Source organism: Hippocampus bargibanti, linkage group LG03 (genome assembly GCF_051943395.1).
Source record: "Hippocampus bargibanti isolate YZ-2025 linkage group LG03, ASM5194339v1, whole genome shotgun sequence".
Lineage (NCBI taxonomy): Eukaryota > Metazoa > Chordata > Actinopteri > Syngnathiformes > Syngnathidae > Hippocampus > Hippocampus bargibanti.
The window spans coordinates 1-10,921 of record NC_142736.1 but is presented as its reverse complement, the minus strand read 5'-3'; the positions used below and the strand labels follow the sequence as shown (position 1 = coordinate 10,921).

The following is a 10,921-nucleotide window of genomic DNA, read 5'->3' as shown; positions in this document are numbered from 1 at the left end:
TCATAGATAAAAGGCAAAGGAAAGCCGTTGTCGTGGATGTAGCGGTCCCGAGTGATGGAAACATCAGAAAGAAGGAACATGAGAAAATCGAGAAATACCAAGGGCTCAGAGAGGAGCTGGAGAAAGCCTTGAAGGTAAAGGTGACAGTCATGCCTGTGGTGGTCGGAGCACTCGGGGCAGTGACCGCCAAACTAGACGAGTGGTTGCAACAGATCCCGGGAATAACATCAGATATCTTGGTCCAGAAAAGCGCACTGCTAGGAACAGCACGGATACTGCGCAGAACCCTCAAGCTTCCTGGCCTCTGGTAAAGGACCCGAGCTAAAAAAAAAATGGGGGACAGACACCACCCATGCTGGGTGAGATGAGTATATATATATATATATATATATATATATATATATATATATATATATATATATATATATATATATATATATATATATATATATGCAGAACAGCTGTGTTCTCCAGTGGAGCTCTTGGAGGACGGGCGTGATGTGGTAAAAGTATGAGGTTCTGGTGATGATCCGGGCTGAAGAATTCTGGACGAGTTGAAGTTTGTGGAGTAGTTTCTGAGGGACACCAAAGACAAGTGAATTGCAATAATCAATCCGGTAGGTGACAAGACTATAAACGAGGATCGCAGGGGGGTGTGGAGTGAGAGACTGGCAAGGACGATTGATATTGCGTAGGTGGAAGTACGCAGATCGGGTTAAGTTATTTACATGGGAGTGGAAAGATAGTGTGCTGTCAAGAATGACACCTACGCTTTTGACCTGATGGGAGGGAGAAACGGTCGAATTGTCAATAGTGAGAAACTGAGGCCAAATATGACAGCGATGGAGTCCTTTGTGGTAGTGTTTTCGTACCTAGCAAGGCTGGCTAATATGCTGTGATCCACAGATCGGCGGTTATTTCTGCGAATCCAGCGTCGGGATGATCGAAGCGAGGTGAAGTCCCTCGAGTCATCGACGGGGAACATCCGATGAGACCCACAGTGGATGTATTTCTGCGGAGGACGACGAGCGATGTCAGCGAAGTGGAGATTTGGCAGAGGGAGCATGTCCATTTTGAGCGGATAGCAAGGAGCTTGGCCGCTGAATATTTGAGCCGTCCTTCGGGGGTGGTGGTGAATAGACGTCGGTGGAGGGCTCATCCAGCGAGAGTGGAGCAGCTCTGTCGTAGGAAAGTGGGGCCATCGTTCAACTGGTGGAAGAATTGCTTGGAGCCGACAACGGGCAGTTGGAGCCAACAGGTAGGATGTTGCAAATGATTGTTAATAGCAGGCAAGTGATCGCTAATAGCAATCAAAACGGTAGAGAAGATGGATTGAAGGCTCAAAAAATGTAACGGGATGAGATCGATGTAATCCGCTGGTGGCAGAAAATCGAAGGTTTGCCGGAGATCAGCGGCAGCACAACGCGCCGTCGTACACAGACCAGAAGTGAACCAAAACGCCTTCCTATACACGGTTGTTTTATTCAGGCTGAAAACGCCTTACTATACATCAGATGTGTCAAACTCAAATTCAGAGGGCCAAAATAAAAAAATTAAAAAACATTGTCGAGGGCTAGACTACATTTTTAAAATTGTTTGTGTTATCTTTAAGATCCAGTGAACTACTGTATTAACCATCCTAATATATTGGGATTGAATTTTTGCTTACTGAAATCGGAACAGGTTTAAGAAAATAATAAAGAAAAACTGTCACATTCTGGTTGGCGAGCAACGGGTGGCGCTGTCGTCCCCGTCTGCACCTGCACAGGTGTTGGTCGTTCCAATCAGTGGCAGTTAAAAGGACTGCCGGCATAACCATTCGGTGTTGGCTCATTGTGCTTGCTTCACCCTGTCAGGTTTGTTTCATCTTGGTAGATTTGTACTCCTAGATTTCTTTGATACTTTGAACTACTTCTGTTCAGATGATGTTTGATTTTTGTTTGACTTGATTTTATTATAATATGTCAAATACACCCTTGCAAACCGTGACAAAAACTGAAGAAAAAAAAATCAGGCTTCAATATCTTGAACTTTATTAATTTTAATTGTAACCTAAATCTTTTCATCACAGACCAGCAAGGCCAACACCTAAAACAATATTTCTGTCAACTTTGAACAGACCACGCCATCAACAAATCGAATCATATTGATCCATTTTAGTTTTGTTTCTTGTATATATATATAGTGATGTCACGAGACGCTGTGTCCTGGAGGGCAAATACATCCCCCTAAGATGGCTTCACCCAGAGAGAGTCTTGGCCCCATATGGTGGAAGGCAGCAATTAAAACCACACACCTGCAGCTGATCAGGGCGGGATTGGCAGGCAAGGCTCTTAAGGCAGAGAGCCCCTGAGTGTGGAGCTTGGGGAAAGACAAGGTCGATTGCTGTGCTCTGTGAAGATGTTGATTGCTGCGTGGAACTCATTGCCAGTTGGGACCACACGACAGGACACTGGATTTGGACCTTGCTAAGGCTACATGAGGAGGACGTCAAGAGGGGTGAGGCCTAGAGACTCTTGGAAAAGAACTCCGTCTTCAGTTTTACCTCAGAAGAGACTTTATTTTGATTTAAGTATTGGAAGAGACACTATTCAAACCTTTGTTGCTTGTGAATCCCCCCTGAAACCTTTGATTAAAACCTTTGTTTGTATCCAAACCTGTCGTCCATTGCACTTCTTGTCCTGTCCCACAGAGAGCCAGCCTCTCATGATATCACTATATATATGGCTTAAACTACGCTCAATCAAAAATTACAATTTCAATAAAAAAGTCTTACTGGTAGTTTAAATGAGTCATGACAAGTTGTTCCAAAACCATCTTCGTTTTTTTTCTTCTCGAGGACGGAATGTGTTCGTTTTCATTGCCACTGCTATCCACGAGCACGATATCTATGGAAACATTCAATGTCATCCGTGATAACGGCATCAAGATGAGACGCGCCTCGGAGGCAAAAACACTTGTCGGTGAATCTCTCTGTGTGTTTGTGTTGTCATATTATTTGTTATTATTTTGTTTTTTTTGTTTCCTTTCCTTTCCTCTTTCGTAACTTTGCTGCTGTGTTACTTCCGGGTAGAGTGAACGCTGGCGCGAATGGCTGCTGTTGCTCATCCGCTCAATAAAAGCCCGTGACTAAAGTGTCCTTGAGAGTTTTTAAAAGTGCCTTGAGTTCAAACGTATTATTATTATAAGGCCATGACGTTCAAAACGCCATGAAGTCTCAGTCCCGAAAAATACAAAAGCGTCATTCTCTGACGTCCCTCCCGCATTTGTTGCCCTCCAGTGGACACGCCGCGTAGTAGCAACCTGTCATCAAAAAGCAGGGCCCATGCGAAGTCCTCTGAACATGCTCAGATTGGCCGGCCTGTCGAACGTCATTTTTTTTTTGGCGCCGTCATCAACGGCGGCGCGTGTTCGCTGTGTATTTTCAGATGACGTCTACCTTTCACGTGTTTATCCCTTTTTGTCTTGAAATGCGTTTTCGCTACTGCACCGTCGATTTCTTTGACGCGGGCTCCCACGTTCTTCCTGTCATGTGATGTCAACACGGATACGCTGAACAAATTCGATTTTGTTCGAATAAATATCTGCGCTAAGCGCCCCATGTTCTGGTGTGATTCGGTGTGCTCATCAAACCCAAGCCTGAGTGTACTCGCACCTGCCGGCCAATGCATGACCATGGCGGAGCCCACAAAATGATTACATTGGTCGTTGTCCGTCATCAACTTGATAATGGATGATAGTATCAAAGCAACGACATTTCCTATTGGCTGGCCTGTCCTTGAACGATGCCCCAGTTTTCTTTTTCAATGCTTTTTGCTTGTTCGCTGTGGATTTCTGCGCTTCACGGGCTCACCAAACAAGGCCGAGTGGGCCCACAGCAGCCACATCAAAGGCATTGAACAATTTGTTTGCCACCTGCTAATTGCCTTATTTTAATATTGAACCTTGTGTTAATCCTTAATAAAATGATGCTTAGTTTTGACATTTCATTTTTTTAGGTGCATTTAACATTGAAGCCCAATTTCAATTACATTTGATTGAAATTATTATTTAAAGTAATTTTGGCAGCGACGGCAGTTTTTCCAAAACATTTTCGTCCCCCTTGGTGTTATTTTGAATATTTAAAACTTATGATGCATTGTTGCTATTATAGTATGCTCAATCCTGAATATTTAGGTCCAAATTTCTGATTTAAGGCTCTTGAACCTAAATAAAAAGGCCATGGTTCTTTATTATTAGATTCATCATTAAACTGCTTTTAGAATGAAGAAAACATTACATTGCAGTCAAATTAAGATGAGTTCTCAGTATACGGCCAGTTTTCACGTTGTGGTTGGCCAATGGGTGACGCCGACGGCCCCGCCTGCAGCTGCACAGGTGGAGGTCGTTTCAATCAGTGGCAGTTAAAAGGACTCCCGGCACACCATTCAGCGTTGGCTAATTGGGCTTGCGTCACCCTGTCAGGTACGGTTCATCTTGTACGCAGATTTGAACTCATGGGTTTCTTTGACAATTTGTGCTCTTCTTTTCAGATGACTTTGAGGATTTGTTCCTGCTGACTTTATTTGAGTCCAATTTGTCAAATACACCCTGCTGCTCCCTCTGGCCTGCTTTTTTTGGGGGTGGATCCGCCGCCATCACCACCTGGCACACCCTGACACCAGTACTGTCGATAGCATTTTATGGTGAGGGTTTTTTCAACAGATGGCTCTTTAAATTAACTAATCTTGTATTGTCAAATGATTCAGCCATTGTGATTATGTGAGCAAAGGAAAAAACGTGTGTGCAATTTGTGTAATGGGTGATGCCGTCGGCCCCGCCTGCAGCTGCACAGGTGGAGGTCGGTTCAATCAGTGGCAGTTAAAATGACTCCCGGCACACCATTCTCCCATTCGGCATCGGCTCATTGGGCTTGCTGCACCCTATCAGATACATTTCATCATTGCTGGGGTGAGGCGAGTTCCTAATATTCAACGCTGGTCTGTATAACCCAAGAATAAATAATTCATTGTGCATTCAATCATCATAAATACATCTGTTTATGCCTCCCCCAGCGCCGGTGTTGAGATGGGCAGCTTCATCGATACTGACGGAATGCTGAACAAGATGCCCGCTGGCGACAAAGTGGATGTGGTTGGCGGTGTGCAGCTCTTCCTGATGAATGAGTAGTCATACATTTTATTTTAAGCGCCTTTCAAAGCTCTCAAGGACACTTTACAGTCACAGACAAGCATGGGTACTAAAATAAGTAAATAAAAAACAAATGCATACATAAATAAAATAAACAAATAAATTAATTAAATAAATTACAATTATGCATGGTAATAAGAGAGCGACACAGAAAATGCAATTTTAAATAGGTGGGTAGTAAGGCCACCTATCTCGTATCTCCGCGAACCCCAGAAACCAGGGAATCTCAAATCTTGCCCCTCGATGGCCACTGTCCTGTCTGTTTTCTTGCTGTCCCAGGATGAACACATCTCATTCAAACAATCAGGATCGTTCAAATGCTGGCTGATGAGCTGATTGTTTGAATCTGGTGTGTCCCACCCAGGGAAGTTGGACTATGGAAGGACAGCGGTCGGGTGCCAAGTTGGGACACCCCTGTTTTTATGGATCGTGGATTCGAGTTGGGGTGTGCTTTGGGTTTAATGTAGAATTCAGGCATTATTCAGGAGGTTTATAATAATACATTTAATTTACAAGCGCCTTTCTGAACACCCAAGGACACTTTACAATAAAATCATGATTGGGTAAAGTTAAGCGGTCCGAGGTTTGATTAGACAGCCGGTTAACCGGTTTGACTGTTAGGCAGCTAGGTTGCTGTGGTACGCAGCATGGAAATTAAGAACACAGATGGATCTGTCAATTTCATGTACGTAGAGGTCTTGAGCGCTACTTGCATTCATCAGAAAGAGCTGAGCACCACTCCTACATTCGGCACAGGTCTGTATAACCCCTAGAAATCAAAATAAATATCTACAATGTTAACCCCCGTAGTTTATTAAATCAATGTTGACATGACTGACGTTTATGCCTCCCCCAGTGCCGGTGGTCAGATGGGCAGCTTCATCAAGACCGACGGAATGCTAAACAATATGCCCACCGGCGACAGAAAGTGGACGTGGTTGGCGGTGTGGAGCCCTTCCTGATGAATGAGTAACGCCACCGAACGCTTAATCTGCAAACCCCTGAAACCAGGGAATGTCCAAACCTGATCCTCAATGACGGCCGTCCTGTTTTTCTTGATGTTCCAGGAGACGTTAATGCTGGCTGCAGGCATACAGTGTGTTTGACCCATTGCTGGAGGGAGGGGAGTTTCCAATATTCAGTGCAGGTCAGTATAATTCATTGTGCGTTCAATTATCATGAATCCGTCTGTTTATGCCTCCCCCAGCGCCGGTGTTCAGATGGGCAGCTTCATCGATACTGACGGAATGCTGAAAAAGATGCTCGCCGGTGACAAAGTGGACGTGGTTGGCGGTGCGCAGCTCTTCCTGATGAATGACTAATATATTTTATTTTAAGCACCTTTCAAAGCTCTCAAGGACACTTTACAGTCACAGTCAAGCATAGGTACTCTAATAAATAAATAAATAATGCATTCATAAATATAATGCATAAAATACAATTATAAATGTTAACAAGAGAGCCAGACAGAAAATGCAGTTTTAAATAGATGGGTAGTAAGGCGACCTATCTCGTAATCCGGGAAACCCAGAAACCAGGGAGTGTCGAAGCTTGCCCCTCAATGGCCACTGTTCTGTCTGTTTTCTTGCTGTCCCCGGATGAGCGCATCTCTTTCAAACAATCAGGATCGTTCAAATGCTGGCTGATGAGCTGATTGTTTGAATCTGGTGTGTCCCACCCAGGGAAGTTGGACTATGGAAGGACAGCGGTCGGGTGCCAAGTTGGGACACCCCTGTTTTTATGGATCGTGGATTCGACTTGGGGTGTGCTTTGGGTTTAATGTAGAATTCAGGCATTATACAGGAGGTTTATAATAATACATTTAATTTACAAGCGCCTTTCTGAACACCCAAGGACACTTTAAAATAAAAACAATACATAAAACAATAAAATCATGATGGAGTTTGATTAGGCAGCCGGTTAACTAGTTTGACTGTTAGGCAGCTAGGTTGCTGTGGTACGCAAATTAAGAACACAGATGGATTTGTCAGTTTCATGTACGTCGGTCTTGAGCTCTACTCGCATTCATCAGAAAGAGCTGAGCACCACTCCTGCTGAGATGACCTACCTACATTCGGCACAGGTCTGTATAACCCCTCGAAATCAAAATAAATATCTACAATGTTAACCTCGTAGTGCATTCAATCATCATGAACAAGTCTGTTTATCCCTCCCCCACCGCCGGTGGTCAAATGGGGCAGCTTCATCGAGACTGACGGAATCCTGAACAAGATGCCCGCCGGCGACAGAAAGTGGACGTGGTTGGCGGTGTGCAGTTCTTCCCGATGCATGAGTCATGCCAACTAACTCGTAATCGCGAACCCCAGAATCCACCGAATGTCCAAACCTGGTCCTCAATGACCGCCGCCCTGTCTGTTTTCTTGGTTGTCCAGGATTGTGTTAATGCTGGCTGCAGGCATATGGCATATTTGACCCATTGCTGGGGTGAGGTGAGCTCATCAGCGCAGGTCAGTATAACCCAAGAATAAATAATTCATTATGCATTCAATCATCATGAACACGTCTTTTTATGCCACCCCCAGCGCTGATGGGCAGCTTCACCGTGACTGATGGAATGATCAACAAGATGCACGCTGGTGACAGAGTGGACGTGCTTGGCTTTGTTTGGAAATCTAAGCAGTGCGCAGCTCTTCCACGTGTATGTAAGTTGGGGCATGGCCTCAAAAACTTTATACTTGTGTTTAAGTGTTGCAATGTCTGCATAGAGATATTCTTTGGTCTTTGCCCAGGTTGCTGCTTCATCGCCACCACCAACCCCTAAATTCTGATCCATCTCATCTCCCCTTCAAATCATTTAACACCAATATCTCCATAGTACCTCCCATAGCTAAACCATAACACTAGTACCTGACCCAAACCTTGCTAACTGTTAAATTAATTGCAATCCTGCTTTGACTCCATAATCCCTAAACCCTCCACATAACCTCTAATCAAAAACCTCGGCATGCCGTGCTCTGGGAGTAAAGTGCCCCAGTCAGGCTATTGTCTAAACTTTTTTAGAGAAAAGCCAAAGATTAGCCACAATACATAAATTCCAAACATAGTCAGCCCTGTATGTCTAGCTGGCCTTTCTGTTTTCCTGTTATTCAGGTCTAATACACTTAAATACCCTTACAAATTGTCAAACATAAACTTCCCAACTCACCTCCAACTCACTCTAAACCTTACCCACGTCTCGTAAAAATTAAAGAATAAATAAAATAATAAATACTTGGGCCCTCAACGTCCAAGTGTCTTTGCTGTTTTGCATCTGTTCAAGGTTTAATACACCTAAATCAAATTATCAGCTCTCAATTACGATCCTGATCGTTTGAGTCTGTTGTGTTGCACCTTGGACAACTGGAAATCGGGGAGGACTTGACAAAACTAACCAAATTTGGAACACTAAACCCGAATGTCCCAAACTAAACAATATCCAAAATACAACCGTCTACTCACACTTAACCTCAAAATGCGTATCCTCAAATTATCAAACTCTGAAAACCTCAAATGACCTCACTTTAAATGTCTGGAGTTTTATTTTGTTAATTCCAGGTTGAGTGAACGCTGGCGTGTGTGTGTGTGTGTGTGGCTGCCGCTGGTCACCCGCAAAAAAAAATCCTGTGACTAGTGTCCTTAAGGGTTTTGAAAAGCGCTTAAATAAATTTTATTATAATTACAAACCTTACCCACTTGTGCAAATGACGATAATATCATAACAATTTAAAGATTAGCTTTAACTGCTAAATTCCAGATCTAATAAATACTTGGGCCCTTGACGTCCAAGTGTCCTTCCCGGTTTGCATCTATTCAAGGTTTAATACACATAAATCAAATGATCAGCTCATCAGCCAGCTCTCAATTACGATCCTGATCATTTGATTCTGTTGTGTTGCACCTTGGACAACTGGAAATCAGGGAGGACTTGACAAAACTAACCAAATTTTGAACACTAAACCGTAATGTCCCAAACTAAAGAAACTCCAAAATAAAACCGTCTACTCGCACTTAACCTCAAAATACGTATCCTCAAATTATCAAACTCTGAAAACCTCAAATGACCTCACTTTAAATCTCTGGAATTTTACTTTATTAATTCCAGGTTGAGTGAACGCTGGCGTGTGTGTGTGTGTGTCTGCCGCTGCTCACCCGCAAAAAAATCCTATGACTAGTGTCCTTGAGGGTTTTGAAAAGCGCTTAAATAAAATTTATTATAATTATAAACCTTACCCACTTGTGAAAATGACGATAATATCATAACAATTTAAAGATTAGCTTCAACAGATGAATTCCAGATCTAATAAATACTTGGGCCCTTGACGTCAAAGTGTCCTTCCCGGTTTGCATCTATTCAAGGTTTAATACACCTAAATCAAACGATCAGCTCATCAGCCAGCTCTCCATTACGATCCTGATCAATTGATTCTGTTGTGTTGCACCTTGGATAACTGGAAATAAGGCAGGACTTTTTATAACCACGATAATTTCACAAAACCTAAGCAAGTTTGGAACATTAAACCCTAATGTGCTAAAAAAAACTTCCAACCAAGCGCTCAATCCGTAACCAATGGAAGCTGCTAGTACTTTCATTCTTAACGAAAATGCTGAACCAAATCACCCTAGCTTAAATATAGGATCATCCTTACCCACTTTTCTCTCAAACTTTATACAATAGCCTAAGATTATCCTCAACAGTTTGGGCTGCCCTTGCTGTTTTGCACTTATTCAGGGCCTAAACCCTAATCTCTATCATTTCAGTCTAAACTCCTCCACATACTGCCCTCCCTCCCCCTCAATGGTGGCTAATAAATGTTTTCCCTCCTACCATCCATTTCCTGTCTATTTTTCAATGCTGCTCCAACTGAATAAAGACTTGTCACAATAAAGCTTTATCTGTGTCCATGGCTTTTATTATTTTATTATATTTTTTTGTGGGGGGGGGGGGGATTTGTCTTAGGTCCGAGGCAATTGGAGTTTACGCTTAGGTGTGGTGGCTTAGGGATATTTTTTTTTTTTTTCAGGTGTCGCTTTTTTTTTTAATTTTATTTTTTTCCAGGCTTAGGAGTTTAGTTTTCAGGCGTCTTTTTTTTTAAGACATCGTTTTTTACGTCTTTTTTCACGTCGGTTCTTTTTCACTTCGTTTTTTTCCATGTCTGTTCTTTTTATTTTATTTTTTTTAATTGGTCTTTTTCACTCTGTCTGTCTTTTTCCCCTCTCTTTGTCTTTCTGTCTCTTTTTTTCCCTCTCTTTGTCTCTGTCTCTTTTTTGCCCTCTTTTTTTTTTTGTCCTCTTTTTTTGACCCCCTTTTTTTGCCCCCCTCTCTCTCTTCCCCCTCTCTCTCTTCTCCCTCCCCCTCTCTTTTTTTCCCCTCTCTCTTTTTTCTTTCCCCCCCTCCCTCCTTTTTTTCCCTCTTTTTTTTCCCTCTCTCTCTCTTCCCCCCCCTCTCTTTTTTTTTCTCTCGCTCTCTCTTTTTTCCCGGGGGGGGGGGGTTTTGGGGGTTAGGGTTTAAGGGGGTTGGGGTTTGGTTTGGGGTTTGGTTTGGGGTTGGGGGTAGGGTTGGGGTTAGGTTTTAAAGTTGGGGGTTAGGGTTGGGTTTAGGGGTTGGGGGTTTGGGGTTGGGGGTAGGGTTAGGGTTTGGGTTGGGGTTGGGGTTGGGGTTAGGGGTTGGGGTTAGGGGTTGGGGTTGGGGTTAGGGGTTGGGGTTGGGTTCGGGGTTTGGGTTTGGGTTTGG

At 43.3% G+C, this 10,921-nt stretch overlaps 1 long non-coding RNA gene across 1 annotated transcript; it reads left to right on the top strand.

The window, feature by feature from the left end:
* The first annotated feature begins 6,395 nt into the window (after positions 1-6,395).
* On the top strand, positions 6,396-7,855 carry LOC148899882 (uncharacterized). Its single transcript, XR_016114588.1, has 5 exons — positions 6,396-6,483; positions 7,223-7,273; positions 7,392-7,500; positions 7,584-7,658; positions 7,734-7,855. It is a non-coding gene; the product is annotated as an uncharacterized LOC148899882 (long non-coding RNA).
* The last annotated feature ends 3,066 nt before the right edge of the window (positions 7,856-10,921 follow it).